Raw genomic sequence first — 16,605 nt, 5'->3', positions numbered from 1 at the left:
ATACGATTCAGTCAGAGAACAGAACAGAACAGAACAGAATCATCTAGGTTGGAAAGGACCTTGAAGATCATCCAGTCCAACCATTAACCTAACACTGACAGTTCCCAACTACACCATATCCCTCAGCGCTATGTCAACCGGACTCTTAAACACCTGCAGGGATGGGGACTCCCACCACCTCCCTGGGCAGCCCATTCCAACGCCTAACAACCCGTTCTGTAAAGAAATGCCTCCTAATATCCAGTCTAAACCTTCCCTGGTGCAACTTGAGGCCATTCCCTCTTGTCCTATCGCTTATTACTTGGTTAAAGAGACTCATCCCCAGCTCTCTGCAACCTCCTTTCAGGTAGTTGTAGAGGGTGATGAGGTCTCCCCTCAGCCTCCTCTTCTCCAGACTAAACAACCCCAGTTCCCTCAGCCGCTCCTCGTACAACATGTGCTCCAGACACTTCACCAGCTTCGTTGCCCTTCTCTGGACACGCTCGAGTAATTCAATGTCCTTTTTGTAGTGAGGGGCCCAAAACTGAACACAGTAATCGAGGTGCGGCCTCACCAGTGCCGAGTACAGGGGTAAGGTCACTTCCCTGTCCCTGCTGGCCACGCTATTTCTGATGCAAGCCAGGATACCATTGGCCTTCTTGGCCACCTAGGCACACTGCTGGCTCATGTTCAGCCGGCTGAACATGACTAGAGAACTAAAGGCTGGTGGATTACAGACTATCCAAGATGCTTGGGAATCTGTATAATTACATTTAATTTTGGCCTCAAATCATCAACTTCCCTACAAAGTACTGTTACTTGTGTTGGGGAGAGAATATGTTTGTCCTTGACTTACTAGGTTCAGCTGCACAAACAGGGGTGGATCTGCCAGGTTTCCTTGTTCTGTCCACGGGATAAGGCAGCTGCAAGATCACTTGGCCTTCCAGACCTGTGAATAAATTAATATTCTGACGTGCATTGCTAATCCTATTACACAATCTCACCTCAGGGCAGAAACAGATTAAATGAAAGGATGGTGCTGGTGCTGGATTTCTGCAAGTATTATTTTTTAATAAACTATTTTGTGTTTATTAAAAGCTAAAAAAACTTGCAATTACTTTGCAATAATGAGGCTGTAAACAGCCTCACAATTAACAAGGGAGGCAATCAGTTTGTGGTTGGACTGCAGGTAGTTTTACTGTAGTTTTGGTTAGGGGAATTTGTGCAGTGCTGCTTAGTGCAACTATGCCCCTTGGCCTAACTGAGCAAAATCACACAGTGCTGCTTGCTGCCTTCTCTCAACAAAGTACCAGGATCTCACACAGACCAAAGCACAAGAGGTTGATAGCTGTTCTTTCCCTGCCAGTCAAGATGGCCCTTTATCATATCTACTTAGCCCCTCAAGGACAGCCTGTTTCACTCTCTTCCCTCCCTCAAAGGATACGGGAAGTGAGAAGCACTCACTGAAGGCTGGCTCCTCCCTTTGATGATAGCTCTGCTGAAGATTGTGGGGCAAAGATGGGTAGGCAGTGATAATGCTGTGGAGGACAGCAGTCTCTGAGCCATAGAAATACCTGAAGGGAGGGTGTAGAGAAGACAAGAGCCAGCCTCTTTTCAGTAGCGCCCAGAGGCAATGGGCACAAACTGAAACACAGGAGGTTCCCTCTGAACATCAGCAAACACTTTTTTACCAAAAAAGGGTGACCAAGGACTGGCACAGGTTCCCCAGAGAGGTTGTGGAGTCTCCATCCTTGGAGATACTCAGAAGCTGTCTGGACATGGTCCTGTGCAACCAGGTCTAAGTGGTCCTGCTTGAGCAGGGGCGTTGGACCAGATGACCTCGAGAGGTCTCTTCCAATCTCAACTGTTCTGTGATTCTATGATTCCTTGATGGAGCCAAAGCTTCAGCAGGTTGTGCAGGATGAAGGATTTAGCATGATCTCAGCAACATAGACACAGCAAGCTTGTTATAGAGTACGAGTATATGCCTAGCTGGGCAGGATCTCTGGTTATCTTCCTTGCCCTTCACACATGATTTATATTCTTGAACTTAAATTACTATCATTTGTCACATTTCTTTCTTTTTAAACTCAAGGCATTTGAAAAATGAGAAGGCTTTTCTGCTGTCCATCCTAAGCCTCTTTTCACAGCATAACACCAGAAGTGGTTGGTGCATAGCAGCCATATGGAGGTGTGAAAGCTCAACTGCTACAACACTACTGGAATATTACAGAATACTGCTTGGGAATCTCCTGAGGGAAGATACAGCAAGCCATTACAGTCCACATCCATGCTATTTTTAAAAAGGGGATCTTGGAGTGAACTATGCTCTCAGCTATTCATAGATTTTTCTCCCAAAGACACCAAATTAGGGAACAGGGCAAACTATATGCATTTTGTGTGGACACCATGAAGCCACACTGAGGACAGAAACCTAATATCACAAGTTCAGGAAAGCAGAATGAAAAAATATTCTCATGGATAGAAAACTACTTCATTTACTGAAACAGGATCTGATGGCATCACTATCTGCACATCATTCAGTGTTGCAAACTCCACACTGCTTAGCTCAGGAAAAACACTAGAACTATGTTTCAGATGAAAGGCCTACTATCAGCCAGGCATAAATATGGCCAGAAGGTACCACGCATAAATATGGCCAGTAGGAACCAAGGTTCTTCTAAAGCTCTGAGAGACTGCAGAGCTCTTTTTCAACTTTGCCTTCTCTCCAAGGCATCCTGTGTTACAGTCCTAACTGTAATGGAGTGACTGAATTACTTTCAGGGATAGGAATTGCTGTGTTAGATACAAATTTCTTCCAGGCTATGTCACAGCTGCAAGTAGGACAACTTATGTTTTAATGTAAATGGGGGAGTTTGTTTGTAAAAAAGCAGCATCCTAAAACTATGCAATATTAACACTTCAAAATTTGAAAGAACTTTATTGTAGTACCAAATTTTGTATTTCAGCTACTAAGGAAACTTTTTTTTCTTACAGACATCCAATATTTAGCTTTGAAGTAAGCTTTTCAACCCTAATATGGCATCTAAATAACGATTCTATCTTTAGAGATGGTGAATATCAGCGACTTCCAGGTAAATCAGTGGGAACAGCCACTGCTCAAGAACTTTCATACTGCATAGTTTTCTGTGTAGGAGCCACCTATTTATGGTTTTAGGTATATAATATTAGGCTTCTAGATTCGAGAATGTAATCCAAGTTTTAAATAATAAAACTTGTATTTGAAAAGTCTGTTCTGTATTTTAGTAATTTTAAAATAAAAAAACTTACAGAATAGCTAGCACATGACTAATTTTAAATTCATCTACAATAAAAGTCTAGTTCATTTTCTTTGAGACTGTTTCTAAAGCTGAACTCATGGAAGCTCCCTTTAAGCTCAATTTGAGTTCTGAACATTAAGAAAATAGCAGAATTTGACTTTGTTGGCTTTTTTTTTTTATTTGTTCATTTTACAATAATGGTGAAACATTACCTAATAATAATGAACTTTCATACAGTCATATTGGCATTCACTAGACAAGACTAAGATATAACCGTGAAAGAATCTAGTTTGCTATACTGGTAAGAAAAACAGTTTCAGATTCTTGTATAGGTTTCACCTGTCTTTTGGAGAAGGTGAAATAAAAGCATACTAATGAAAGACTTCATGTCTTGGATATAGAAAAGTAAAATCTGTGTTGATTAAATGGGCTTAAGCAAGTTTCAGGATAAAATAAAATTTATTACTAAAACTTTAGAACACTTAAAAACAGGAAAATATACTATGCTATGTAATGGTACATGTTAAAACAAGGAATAAAAAAATTTAAAATTAATCACAAGGTTTAGGAGTTAGGAACAAAATACTTAATGATAAATCTAAAGCATCACACTTTAAATGAAGAGCAATAAATGCTTTACCTTATAAATATCAAGTTGTACTAACTTCACAAATATCAAGACTTCTCAAGAACCATCTATCTATAAAATTTTCTTACTTTACACATTTTATTCAGAACATTCTGTCACTCTAGGAAACAGGACTGAGTACATACTGTGATGCTAGCTTTGTCTCAACATCTAAATTAAACAATTATGATTTGAAATATTAGCTTAGTATGAATTGTAACAGTTGTTTAATTGACACATACTTTTCTCTTTGAATTCCAGGAATAGAGTATGTCACAGTTTCGGGAAATTTGGTATTTAAAAATAAGGCTCCAAACCTTATGAGATACCATCTTTAGCTTAATATTTTCACAATATGGGTTTTACCCACGTATAATTTCACTTCTTTTGGCATGTGAGCTTTCTCTAAGGAGCATAAAATAATAGCAACAAAATTACTGTCCGAGAAAGTTGTCTTTATAGTCATGTCAGTATGACTTTTGTGCTTAATTCATTAGCGAGTATCTTCAGAAGACAGTATGTGTTTTAAATCCAGTTAGGTGGACATAGGCATGTTCGTGAAGTGTTTTTTGATAAAATAAACAGCTACAGAAGAAAGAAACATCAGCGATTCTCTCAAAACTACAAGACTGATACAAACCTCATCGCATATAAAGCTGAACTCCAAGGGGGGGTGCCATCTTGAATAAGCTATAAATAAGCACATAAACATAAGATTTATTTGGAGTATGTATATGCAAAGTAACTGAGGAATGTAAGTAGCAGTGTAAAATTGTAATACATACAGATAATTTTATCACGTCCTGGATTTCCTGGAAAAAGGGAAAAAAAACCCAGTTTTACCAGCCAGCCATGACTTCTCTCTCCTCAAATCTTTACTAGCTAGTGAAAATAAACTCATCAGATTTAGAATCAATAGAATTTGAAAAACTCTTGAGAATTCCCATTGAAAACCTTAGAAATAAAAAAAGCTAAAATGTTTTCATAAAAACTAAAACCAATGCTTCATAACATTAATGTCTCCATAAAGCTATTATTGTTTGTGACAGTGACATGGATGGGGGAGAGGGATGTATTATACAGTCTCCTTTATTTTCAGTTTGAACCCTCTCTCCTTTGTCTTTCTCAAAATAATAAATACTGTTTAATATTCAGAATATACATATGAGCTAGTAAATACTATCAAATACACTTTTATGGATGAGAATGGGAGACAGACTATTTCCTAAGTGGGGCCTAATCCTGGGATCAGGTATAACCTGGTATTCCTTGTATGTTTTTCAGAGCTGTCTGCTACCTAAAAATTAAGACCGACAGGACTGCTGAACTGTGGGAGACATCGGCCTGTCAGCCCTGCACAGCTTCTGAGAAGCAGCTAGGCTTTGATGAGAAACAGGCCTTGGGAGAAAGATAAGAAACTGCTGAGTTGTGCCAAGGTGGCAGGGAAAAACAACGGACAGCTGCAACACTGAACTGTGGAAAAGTACTGGACTGTGAGAAGTTACCACCGCGTGAACAGCGCGGGAACAAGAAGTTGACTGGTCTGCACAGCACGTGTTAGAGTGGTCTTATGCTGATAGGAGAAAAGGTTGATAGCTGTCTAATTGCTGATTTGCTAATTATGAAGCAAGAGCTTTGGCGAGAGCATAAGTATGTACTATTAGAAAAATAAACGGCTTTGCTTGATGTAACTCTCATAGAGTTGTGCAGGTCCGATATTCTCCCGCAACACTGAATCTTTTTAAAGTTATCCTAACATATATATTGAGCAAATATAATAATTAGCTGTTAAACAGAAACCACAAGCCTTAGCCCCAGTTTATGAAAATGTAAAAACATATGTCCTAACTTGAGCCACAGGCAACTTCTAGCTTGTGAGTTCCCAGTGGGTGGAAGTTGTCAGGTCTAGAGCTTTCTGAAAAGAGACGACCTACCATCTCTTTACGTTTCACTCCATCAAAACATGATGTATACTTAGCAATTCATGACTCTAATTCTTTTTTTTTTTTTTTTTGACAAGAAAAGAGTTAAAAGAACTAGCTAGTTTAAGGAATGAATCCTGTTCGCCATGGGGAAAATACTTTATAGCTAGAGAATTAAATCAGTATGCAGTCCCTTTTCCCACAGACATAATCAGGTGAGAAAGACAATATGCCTCTGTGAATCACTTCTTTTACAACTCTATCATGAATTACAGACCCAGAATGACTCTCCCACAGTTACTGTGACTGCTTACAGAGTGTACAAGCATCAGCTATACCAATGCTCAAGTGTAATTTTGCTGCGGCTGCACAAAGTCGCAACAGACTCAGTAACTACAATTTAAATTTTTTAGTCTAAATACAACTGATTAGTAGCTTTGCAGTTTCTGAACTACTCAAGAGTTGCTGCTAAATGCTACTTTAAAAAGTACGTAGCCAGATGATTTCTTTGGTATGATTAATGAAGTCAGCAGAGTATTAGAGCGCAATAGAAACAATAATACATTTATCTACAATCATGAATTATACCTGTCAATAATCAAAGACATCATAATGATCACTGAGGCCTAGATTCCATAAAACATGAACTATCTGTTTCCTGAATGTAAATGGCCTTAAGAGTGAATTGGACCTGAGTGAGTACCAGCAAGGAGTAAAACAAAGCTTGCAACATTTTTTATCATGTAGATGGTTGTATTATTTCCTTTTACATACTGCATTTTACATTTGTTTTTACTTACTACACAGTATTTTCACAGATGTCCCGTTTTGCACAATTAGTGCAGGATTTTCCTTCTATGTACGGTCATCTTGGAAAATTACCACTACAAAGGAAAAAGAAAAGTTTCATACATAATTTTAAATCACTTGTTAAACAACTTAAAACATCCGTTGAAGTAAATACACTGAAAATTCAGTAAATTGCTGACAATTCATTAAAAACATCAGAATAATTTTCCTTCTTTTAATTTGCATTGTTCTGTCCCTGTGAAAGAAAAGAATCCTAAAAAAAGCTATTATTTTTCTTATGAGAAAATACTCGGGCTTTTTATTCAAATTTTACACTGGTATATAAATTACTAAACCAGAATGTTCTGGATGGAGTTTGTTTTAACTGAGGTAAAATGAAGATTTTAGAGTGGAAAATTTTAAAGCTGACTCACTCCCAAATAGCTTAAAACCAACTTTTTAGCAAAAAAAAGAAATCTTGTGAGCATTGTTACACAAAATGCAACTGTCCAAGAGGAACTATGCAGTCTTAGTGAAGACAGGGGAATCTTTACATGCTTAAGTATCTCATCCAAGCCAAGCTGAAGTGTTTAATTATAAAGATCTGCCTGCAGTACTTACCACTGCACATTCTCAGAAAGGCTCCTTCTATGTATAACTGCTGAAAATGATAATGCAGATACCATCATCCTGGCTGCCTCTACTACACCACTAGGTAATGGGAAACACAGTATGCAGTCTATGCTGCATCCATCAAAAAGATGAAGCTCTGGCAAGAACATAATGCCTCATATGGGTGTGAAAGCAGACCCACTTGGTGACTGTGCATGTTTCAGTTGCAGGAATGCAATACAAAGAAGCTACAGGTATTGCCTAAGCTGCAACTCAGCACGTATTTCTTGGTATCAAAGGCTTCCACTGTAAGTGATAATTACGCTATTACTTCACGCAGTTCGTAATCCACTGTGAAATCCTGTTTGAGAAAGACTGGTAGAACTCTCAGCCATAGATCCACAGACATGAAAGGTCTTGCCTTTTTCTCCAAGAAGCCCTATTTTGTCCTTACAGGTAAGTAATTTTATCTATCTCTCTGTCTATCTACAGATTGGTTAATGCTTAGGTTGTAGAATGCTGCCTCACTGAGAAAGTGTAAGGAATGAGAAACAAGGCACGAATTAACTTCTCCAGAGAGAAAAAAAGTCACTCTCACAAGGAACTTCAGGTGGCTTCTGAAGACTATGCTACTTAAATGAAATAAAATATATGGGAGACTATCATACGGGCTTTAATTTCACTTTTCTTTCTGGTTTAGGCCACAGAAACTAGAAGGCTGTCTCCATAAAAAGTCACACTATTGTGTTTTATGTTTTGCTCTTTAAGAGTAATCGTTTAATTTAATCATTACTACTGTTTCATTTGCTTCTGACAGCTAGTGAGTATTGAGTTGACATTTTCATGGTTTTATAGGTGACCGCCTTTTCCCTCATGTGTTTCACTTCATATTTACTTACAGTGATTTTCATTTACCACTTTACTCACTAGCCACTGAGGTCCTCTAATATTGTAACTCCCACAGCTTCTTCAGGAGAAACTGAATCCTAAAAATGGCAGATACAGCCACCTATTGGGGACTGGATGTCACTTCCCTTTCTAAAGAGCTACTGGAGACCTGGAAGGTCATATGCATGGAAAGGTACAGTAACAAAAAGATAGTGAGATGCTATTTGTTCTTCCAGAAACACAGAAATATCACAGATTGTAATTTTTTCTTCTAGCGGAAGAACTGAGAGGCTTGTGAAGTCGGGACAAGGAGGTAGTTTTTCCACATCTGTTGAAGGACGTGGCATATCTCTTGTTCTGAGGATGCCATGATCTGTCAAACAGGAAACAGGGATATCACATCCCTGCCAATATCCAGGACCTCAATGAATCATCTTGTGATGTGAAAAGGTGAAATGACAGTATTTGGATTGACAGCACTTAAGAATCACAGGTACTACCTGTAAGACAGACTGAGAGGAATATGAAAGAAGGTATCTTGCTGTTTAAAGGTATCTTCCTAACAGTGCTGGGATAACCTCAACCACTACAAATCCTAATCTGAAACTGTAAATACAGCTGTTCTGATTCTGTAAGACCTGAATGTGTCACCATCAATTCACAAACAGAAAGCAATTATGAAGTCCTTTGCTCCGAAGTAAGTGGAAACTTACAGCCCCCAAACCAGGACACGTTTCCCCATCTGCTAAAGTAGACTTAAGATAAAGGTTCCTAAAGAGCAGTAAAATAGAAGCACAAAAAAGAGCAACAGGCTGAACTGAACTGAAAAATCTTCTCAATGACATCTACAGTCCATCTATCTGTGATGGTATTTGATATTTCTAATCACCTTGTAATACAGCCATCCTGGTAATTTTGACATACAATTTCCAAATGTGTGAGAGAAAATTGAATGTGAAGATGAAGACTTTCAGCTGGGATATCTGATTTGCATGTATTAAACTAGTTTCCCTAGAAGTCAGTGTACGATTAATCACTGTCTCCTCCTGTGACAGACAAATGGAATGAACAAACTTTAAACATGAAAAGAAAATAATTAGAAAAGGGTTTGGAATAGGAAGCAGAGCTGCCGCATGCTAGTGTCTAAGACGGCATTTTTAAGTGTCTCAACAGAGACTTCCTTCATAGTATGGAGTGGAAACTATGTGATTTCAAAATGACTTAAGCATAATAAATATGTGAATATTCATTAATTTTGGAACAGGACGGAACTCTCAAACAGAGGTCCTCTGGTATGTCTCCATGGGGCTGGTCAGTGCAAACTCTACCTAGCACCTAAAACCCACTAGTGCTCAACCTGAGACACCAGTGATTCACTGGATCCACTGAATGCAGTTCAGATTGATAGCTTGCCTTCACCCAGCAGTGTTGTGAGGACTCCAGAAGCTGCCAGATGTCAAGCGTTTTCTGACATCATGTAAATGTCACAGCACCCTGTATTCACATAATGTATACACTTAGTAATTTGGCAGTTGTAACTGATATAGTATCTTCTAAAGTGATAAATCACTACAGTATCTAGCTAGTCTTCCCTTCAGGATTCACCAGGTTGTTTACACCTTTTGCCTTTAGCGATGATTATCAGAAATGAGAGTGAGATGTGAGAAAGCATTTAGTTTTCCTAGTTTGGACTTTTTGCCTATGGTGCAGAAAATGAAGAGCTAAAATAGAAAAAGAAACTAGGTAAATGAAAACAACTAGGTAAAAAAAAATTACTAGTTGGGAAAGCTCTCTAGGATGGTTGAGAAGAATGTCCAGTAAGCTATGTGACATCCTACAAGACCCTGTCAAAGGCATTTCTAAGATTCTGCTACCCTCCAAACAGAATACTAAGGACGATCTTGAGGGTCCTCTTAGAGCCAAAGGTTTCTTGGACGTAATAGATGAAGATTCACCTACCAAGAGGAAAGTAGGTAGAAGAGATGAGAAGAACAGTGTAACAAACAGAGCCTGGTAGCAAGGATGGGGCAGCTAACTTTTGAGTATGAGAATGATGACAGGACAGGGCATGTATTTCATGCTTCTCTTTAAACAGGGGGAAGGATGCTCTGGGCATCTCAGACGTGGATGGTCCCAGAAGCAGACCTTCAGAAAAGGTCTATAAAAGGACTACAGTGTAAAACTGCTACACTGAATAAAGTAATTTTGGCAAGGTGATCCTTAATTTGGTGCATCCTCAACTCTGAAAAGAAAATGCTATCTAGCAGGGTATCTGAGCACTAAGGGTCCAAACCTCAAGAAGCAGTCATGAAGGTCAAGCTGGAAAAGTCTGTTCCAGTATCTGGAGTGTGGTGGTGACTGGTGGAAGGTTAAGGTTTACTTATTTTTCCAGACAGTTTAGGAAGGGAGAAGAAGATGGTCTGCCTGCTCTACCGCCACTTGTTTCTGTGCTGATGTAGAGATCAGTGTTCTTGGTATCAAGCAGTGGACAGAAGAACAGTGGCATGTTAGACCTCATCTTAGACAGCTATTCGGCTTAGCTATCAGTTCTCCAGGATGCGCAGAACAGCACAGCAAACCAACATAGTATGTTGTGACAGATTAGAAAATTCTCAAGTGACAAGGCTTTACAGACCACTGTTGATGCCAATTAGTCATTATTCTGCACTGGCAACTGGAAACATTTTAGTTCAGATTTTAAGAAGAGAACAACAACAACGTTCCATACCCCAGCAAGTTTCAAAATAACAATTCCAAGTGCAAGTCCAGCTTTGTGATACGGGAAGAGAGATGGGCACGGCTCAATGAACTTTTTAGTTCATGCTAACTGAACTCCCCACTAGTGGCCCAGGTTTGCCAGAAGAAAAATTAAAAACAGTTGTCATGCAAGCTCACAGCTACGTCTGTTTTAAAAATGACAGATTGCAAATGCATGTGCTTGATTATGGACTGTGCATCATTATGAGACAAAATATAGTATTTTAAAACTATCTGCCTCTGTGTTTTCAAATTTCTCCTTTAGGAACAGCACCATCTGGGGCCTTTGTTTTTTCAGAATATCAATTTAAATGTAAAATCACATGTTGCAGTTAGCTTTTTCTTGCATTGATCATTTACTGTTTTCTAATGCTTAAATAACATCTGGTATACTCACAACTATTAAATAGGCAAAAAATGATAATGTAATTTTATTTCACTCAGTTAAACAGAAAGGAAAAGCAACTGATCTAACTGTGCTATTATTTCTATCCTTTCTAAGGGGAAAAAAATACAGTGTAAAAAGGTAAAGTGCAATTAAAAAAAGGTATAAAACTGCAAGAGGTGATTCCAGCTCTGACAGCAGTTGCCTGCAGCAACTTTCTCATTTCTTCTGTTTCATATGAAAAAGAAATCAGTGAGCTGAATTTGGGATTTGTTTGTTTAGGAGCAACAGAATGAGATTTATCAGTAAAGTTAGGAGATTAAAAAACTAAGCAAGTACATATTCTAATGCTCATGGCTCTCTTGATAACTGAATTAGACAACCATTGTTTTCTCCGATTGCATTTACAAGACTACCAATAAATAAATAACCCAATTTACTTTCAGCTAAATGTCATTACAATTGCCTTCATTTTTTTAAACATTTAAACCAGCAATTTACCTTGGTGAATAGTTGCAAACAAAATTTGCTGCATTTTGTATTCCTGCAACTTCCTTACGTAAGAGTAACAGCACAGCCTATTTTATATGGATCATCCCAAACTACCTAAAAAAAAAAGTTTAAAAATAAACCAAAAACTACACCCAACAGTAGCCTAGTCTAATATCTAGACAGTTTCCATTATTTTCAGAGATCTTACATGTTATTTTCATTTTTCAGCATCTGATCTTTTTATGCATTTAAAAAAATTGCTGGTAAGCAAGTTTTTTAAGATGAACTTCTAAATATTCACCCCTCAAGATGAAGTGACCTATCCTGCAAGTTTCCAGAATCTTCTACAGACAATTTCAGTACGATTCACTGACTTTATGACCCGTGGTAAATTCCATGGAACAAAAGGGAAATTAGTGGCAACTACCCAACACCACCTTTAATTAATTTCAACATTCGTAACTCAGGTCTGCAAGAAGGGCTTCTCCTGTGTGCTAGAAGTGGGCTGGCTGATTACTACTGTAAACTTAAGTCTGAAAGCTTTAGCACTGCACCTTTTCAGACTAAGAGTGTTATCTGCCATACTTAAGAGAAGATGGTTTACTATCACTTATAGTTTGAACAAGGGCTTTTGCTTGGGAGAGTCTTCCTACACCTTCCACGTATGAGTAACCCAACTGTACTGAATTCAGGTAAAAAAGTTTAACTAGATGCCTAGAACATCTGGATGATTGTACACTGCACTTCTGGAAAACTTAAAAGACATCATGTATTACTCTCAGGATCTCCCCAGTATGAAGAGTACAGGCCTCAGACTGACAAACTGATTTGAACATCCCCAAAAATTCCATCTCTTCAACTATAACTTCAAGAAGCAGCTATGTTCAACAGGCATAAACTTTCTTCAAAAAGGATCTTAACATTTAATATGGTGTTATCTGAATCCTGGATTAAGGACTAAGCATTTCAGGGGCTTTTATGTAACAGCTTCACATATTTTTCTGAGATTTCCACCATTTTGAGATTTCTGTGCTGTGGTTCCCTTAGCAGGTCTACACAACCTACCCATTTAGGCATAATTGCAAATTCTACCCATTTTCAATTTTGGGTCTGAGCCTTCAAGACCATGATGGCTCCTGGATCATGCATGGTCTTTTGATTATCAATTTTGATGACATATGTACTTTTACATGTTCATTGGTGTTTAACCCATGTACTCCACCTTTTTTTCCAGTGATTAGATTCGTTTGTAATTCTGCCTGAAATACATTAACATTTCGATATGACTTAACTACATGTAACAACAAAAAAGCAAGCAATATTAACGAGGGGAAAGAAAGCTTAGAAGTGAACATCACTCCAAGAGAAATGTGCAAAAACCTCCAGAATTCTATGTAGACAAGGTTGAACAGCAAATTTTAAAATGCTAGGAAACACCTTGCTATGTAACCTTTTATCATTTATTGTTCCAGAGAAATAATGAAAAATACTTTCCTAACATAGTGTCTAGTTCTAATCTTCTAAAGATTTACCGCTTCTTATTAACAGCAAAACTTAAATCTCCCAGCCTTGCTTTTGAGTTTATTAAAGGCAGAACCAGGGGCAGGAAACAAGAATTACCACTTGAGGGGAAGTGAGAAAAGATGTAAAAAGGTGCAAAAAGACACAAACAGAAAATGCTCTGTAAATGATTCTGGTAACTTTATGTATTTTCATTTCACAATCCAAAGTCTACATAAAAAGAATCTCGCAGCTACGGCTGTGTCCAGTAACAGTTTCGCTGTAAGTATACTGCACAGTATTTTCATCTGTAATTTGCACAGAGAGCAGTCTAAGCATCTTTGAATACTGAGATGAGAAATTAGAGAGTCATTTTTACTAGATATGATCTACTTGACATTAAAATGATTGTCTGTTTTAGATCAGTGAAATATTATGTTTGCTCATAGATGAAACTAAACCTACTGCAAAGCTTATTTTTTAAACATGGGAATGAATAAATCCATCTACAATATTCAGTGTTCAAAGAAAAGTTTTACTTTCTCATCAGAAGTTTGTCAGCATTACCACTGAGAAATCAGAAATATAACATAAATTACCTCTTTTGTTGTTGATGCTCTTTTTTCCCTTCCTTTTTTTACAAGATTTGTAAAGGATACAATTTACTTTGGCTAGATTTCCTCCTTCTGTTAACATTTCTACTAAGGAGTACCCACAGACACTGCAATTACTGTGATTCTTTCGAACAGCATCTCCAAACTTACAGAATTCTGAACTGTGTGGCTTCGCAGCTAGATAACTTGATTATTTTATAAAGATTATGTAGTGCTGATACAGTAAAACGAGGAATGAAGCTTTCAGTGAGGCCAACATTGTGGACAAGAAGAATGGATTATTATACAAGTCAAAGAGGTGAACCAGTGCAGGTGTAACTGGCAGTACAGCCATTGCTTGAGATTACAAAAGACATCAAGCTGTCAGTCACTACAAACCGTATCTACACCTGTATTATTTACAGCTCCTACTGATTCATCTGGTAGGCACTATACAGGACATTTAACCGAAGGTAACTCTTACCTGAGTGTAATGACCACAAGCCTTGCTATGTTTCTGCATTGCGAAAACACAGAATCTGACCTCACTGTACCACAGTTTAATGGCATCAGCAACACAGAATGCTTGATGACTTCCAACCCAAATATTCTCTCCGATTGATGTGAAATTAGGATGGCACTGATGTTTCTCACTGAAGTATACATTATGTTTAAAAATGCATTTATTTGCCCATGCCCTTGCAGTCCTTGCCAAAGCTGCATCCCAAGTCTGCAAAACATGAAAGGTGAAATAGGTGTGCATTGCTAAGTTATAACTGGATTTTAAACAATCAGATAAAGCTAGTCAGGCAATAAAATACAGATAGGTATCGTATGCTGAAGTTTCATAAAGAAATACTTTCCCTTATTTAGGCAAGTACCTGTGTTTTGTTTTCATTGACTTCTCCTGCTGCAGCACAGAAATAAGAACTAGTTTCAGTAGACGAGTTTTTCCCCCTTCACTATTGAAAATTAACTTTGTAAGAGCACTTGATAGCAACTGAAAAGATGTTTGAAATGCACTTTCATCTTCAGATAAGAAATTACTGTCACAATTAAACATGTAATTTTTTTTTTTGTTAAATAGGTCATTAAGGATTTCTATTTGCTACATAAAAGTTAATTCAAAGTAAAAATGCACAGCTACTGTAGGTTCAGATATATAAATATTTTAAGTATTTTTAAGAGAGCCTCTGGAAACAAATACTCACTCCTCCTATGGTAAAGCTTTAAACACTCATCAGAGCACTACAAAGACAGCTTCTTGGGGTAAACATGCCAATGTTTGGCCAGTAACTCGTTCTATTACCTCTTACTTCACAAAATCACAGAATTGTCTAGGTTGGAAAAGACCTTGAAGATCATCCAGTCCAACCATCAACCCAACATTAACAGTTCCCAACCACACCATATCCCTCAGCGCTAAGTCGACCGGACTCTTAAACACCTGCAGGGATGGGGACTCCACCACTGCCCTGTGCAGCCCATTCCAACGCCTAACAACCCGTTCTGTAAAGAAATACTTCCTGACATCTAGTCTAAACCTTCCCTGGTGCAACTTGAGGCCATTCTCTCTTGTCCTATCGCTTATTACTTGGTTCAAGAGACTCATCCCCAGCTCTCTGCAACCTCCTTTCAGGTAGTTGTAGAGGGTGATGAGGTCTCCCCTCAGCCTCCTCTTCTCCAGACTAAACAACCCCAGTTCCCTCAGCCGCTCCTCGTACAACATGTGCTCCAGACACTTCACCAGCTTCGTTGCCCTTCTCTGGACACACTCGAGTAATTCAATGTCCTTTCTGTAGTGAGGGGCCCAAAACTGAACACAGTAATCGAGGTGCGGCCTCACCAGTGCCGAGTACAGGGGTAAGATCACTTCCCTGTCCCTGCTGGCCATGCTATTTCTGATACAAGCCAGGATGCCATTGGCCTTCTGGGTCACCTGGGCACACTGCCACTGTTAACAAAACTTCTGATTCCTGAACATGAATGATCTTTGGCATTTGTCTTCCAGTCATGATTGGTTTTCATCAAGTTTCTTTTATCATTAAAATACCTAGTTTTATGTCTTATGTAAAAGATCCTGTGTTTTATTGCCAAAGTTTATGGGTGTTTGTACATTTCAGTTCACTCTTAGTTACTATGTGGATCTTACAATAACTCCACTGGCTGCCAATATTGTTTTCTCCCTAAGGCCTTTAATCTTTTCTAACCATATTTCTATATGCATACCTTTATTCAAAATTTTTCCTGGTTTTCCTATTCCTGAGTACAAAACCTGGGTGCATTGTCTTTCACAAGACTCTTCACATCCAATGTTATACCCCCACATCTGCCATTGTGCCTTCAAACCCTCTCAAGCAAATGGCACTCTCTTGTCATCACTATCCGAGTACGTGCATGTTTCCAAGCCTTCCTGGGAGTACTCATCCTTTAGCTGCTCATTGCCCACATTTTCCTGTCGTGGTAAAGCAGACTAAACATCAAACATCCACTTTTCTGCATCTTCTTCAGTTTTGTTTAACCCTTTCCAGCAAAAATTTTCAAGTGCAAATTGTTTTGGTTATGACAAGAAAAGATTCTTCCTTGACACCAGAAATCCCCTTCTGTCCCAGTATTGCAGTTCATACCCTTGTTTTTGATGCAGAGCCTAACTCTTCTGGATCTGTCCTGCTGCTGAATCGTTGCTTCTTCCTAAGCAGAAACTCCTTGGGGTGATCTGTGAACATCTTCAGCTGGCCTGTGTCACTGCATCCTCATCCTGCATGTCTGTTTTGTCTAG

General features: G+C 38.5%; 1 long non-coding RNA gene and 1 pseudogene across 1 annotated transcript; one reads left to right on the top strand and one right to left on the bottom strand.

Annotated features, from left to right (window-relative positions):
• Positions 1–3,557: 3,557 nt before the first annotated feature.
• LOC141944134 (GLIPR1-like protein 2) lies at positions 3,558–16,552 on the bottom strand (annotated as a pseudogene).
• On the top strand, positions 7,262–10,997 carry LOC141944281 (uncharacterized). The gene is made up of 3 exons (XR_012629220.1): positions 7,262–7,667; positions 8,176–8,292; positions 8,375–10,997. It is a non-coding gene; the product is annotated as an uncharacterized LOC141944281 (long non-coding RNA).
• Positions 16,553–16,605: the final 53 nt, after the last annotated feature.

Source organism: Strix uralensis, chromosome 5 (genome assembly GCF_047716275.1).
Source record: "Strix uralensis isolate ZFMK-TIS-50842 chromosome 5, bStrUra1, whole genome shotgun sequence".
Taxonomy (NCBI): domain Eukaryota; kingdom Metazoa; phylum Chordata; class Aves; order Strigiformes; family Strigidae; genus Strix; species Strix uralensis.
This window is presented reverse-complemented; position numbering and strand designations above follow the sequence as displayed.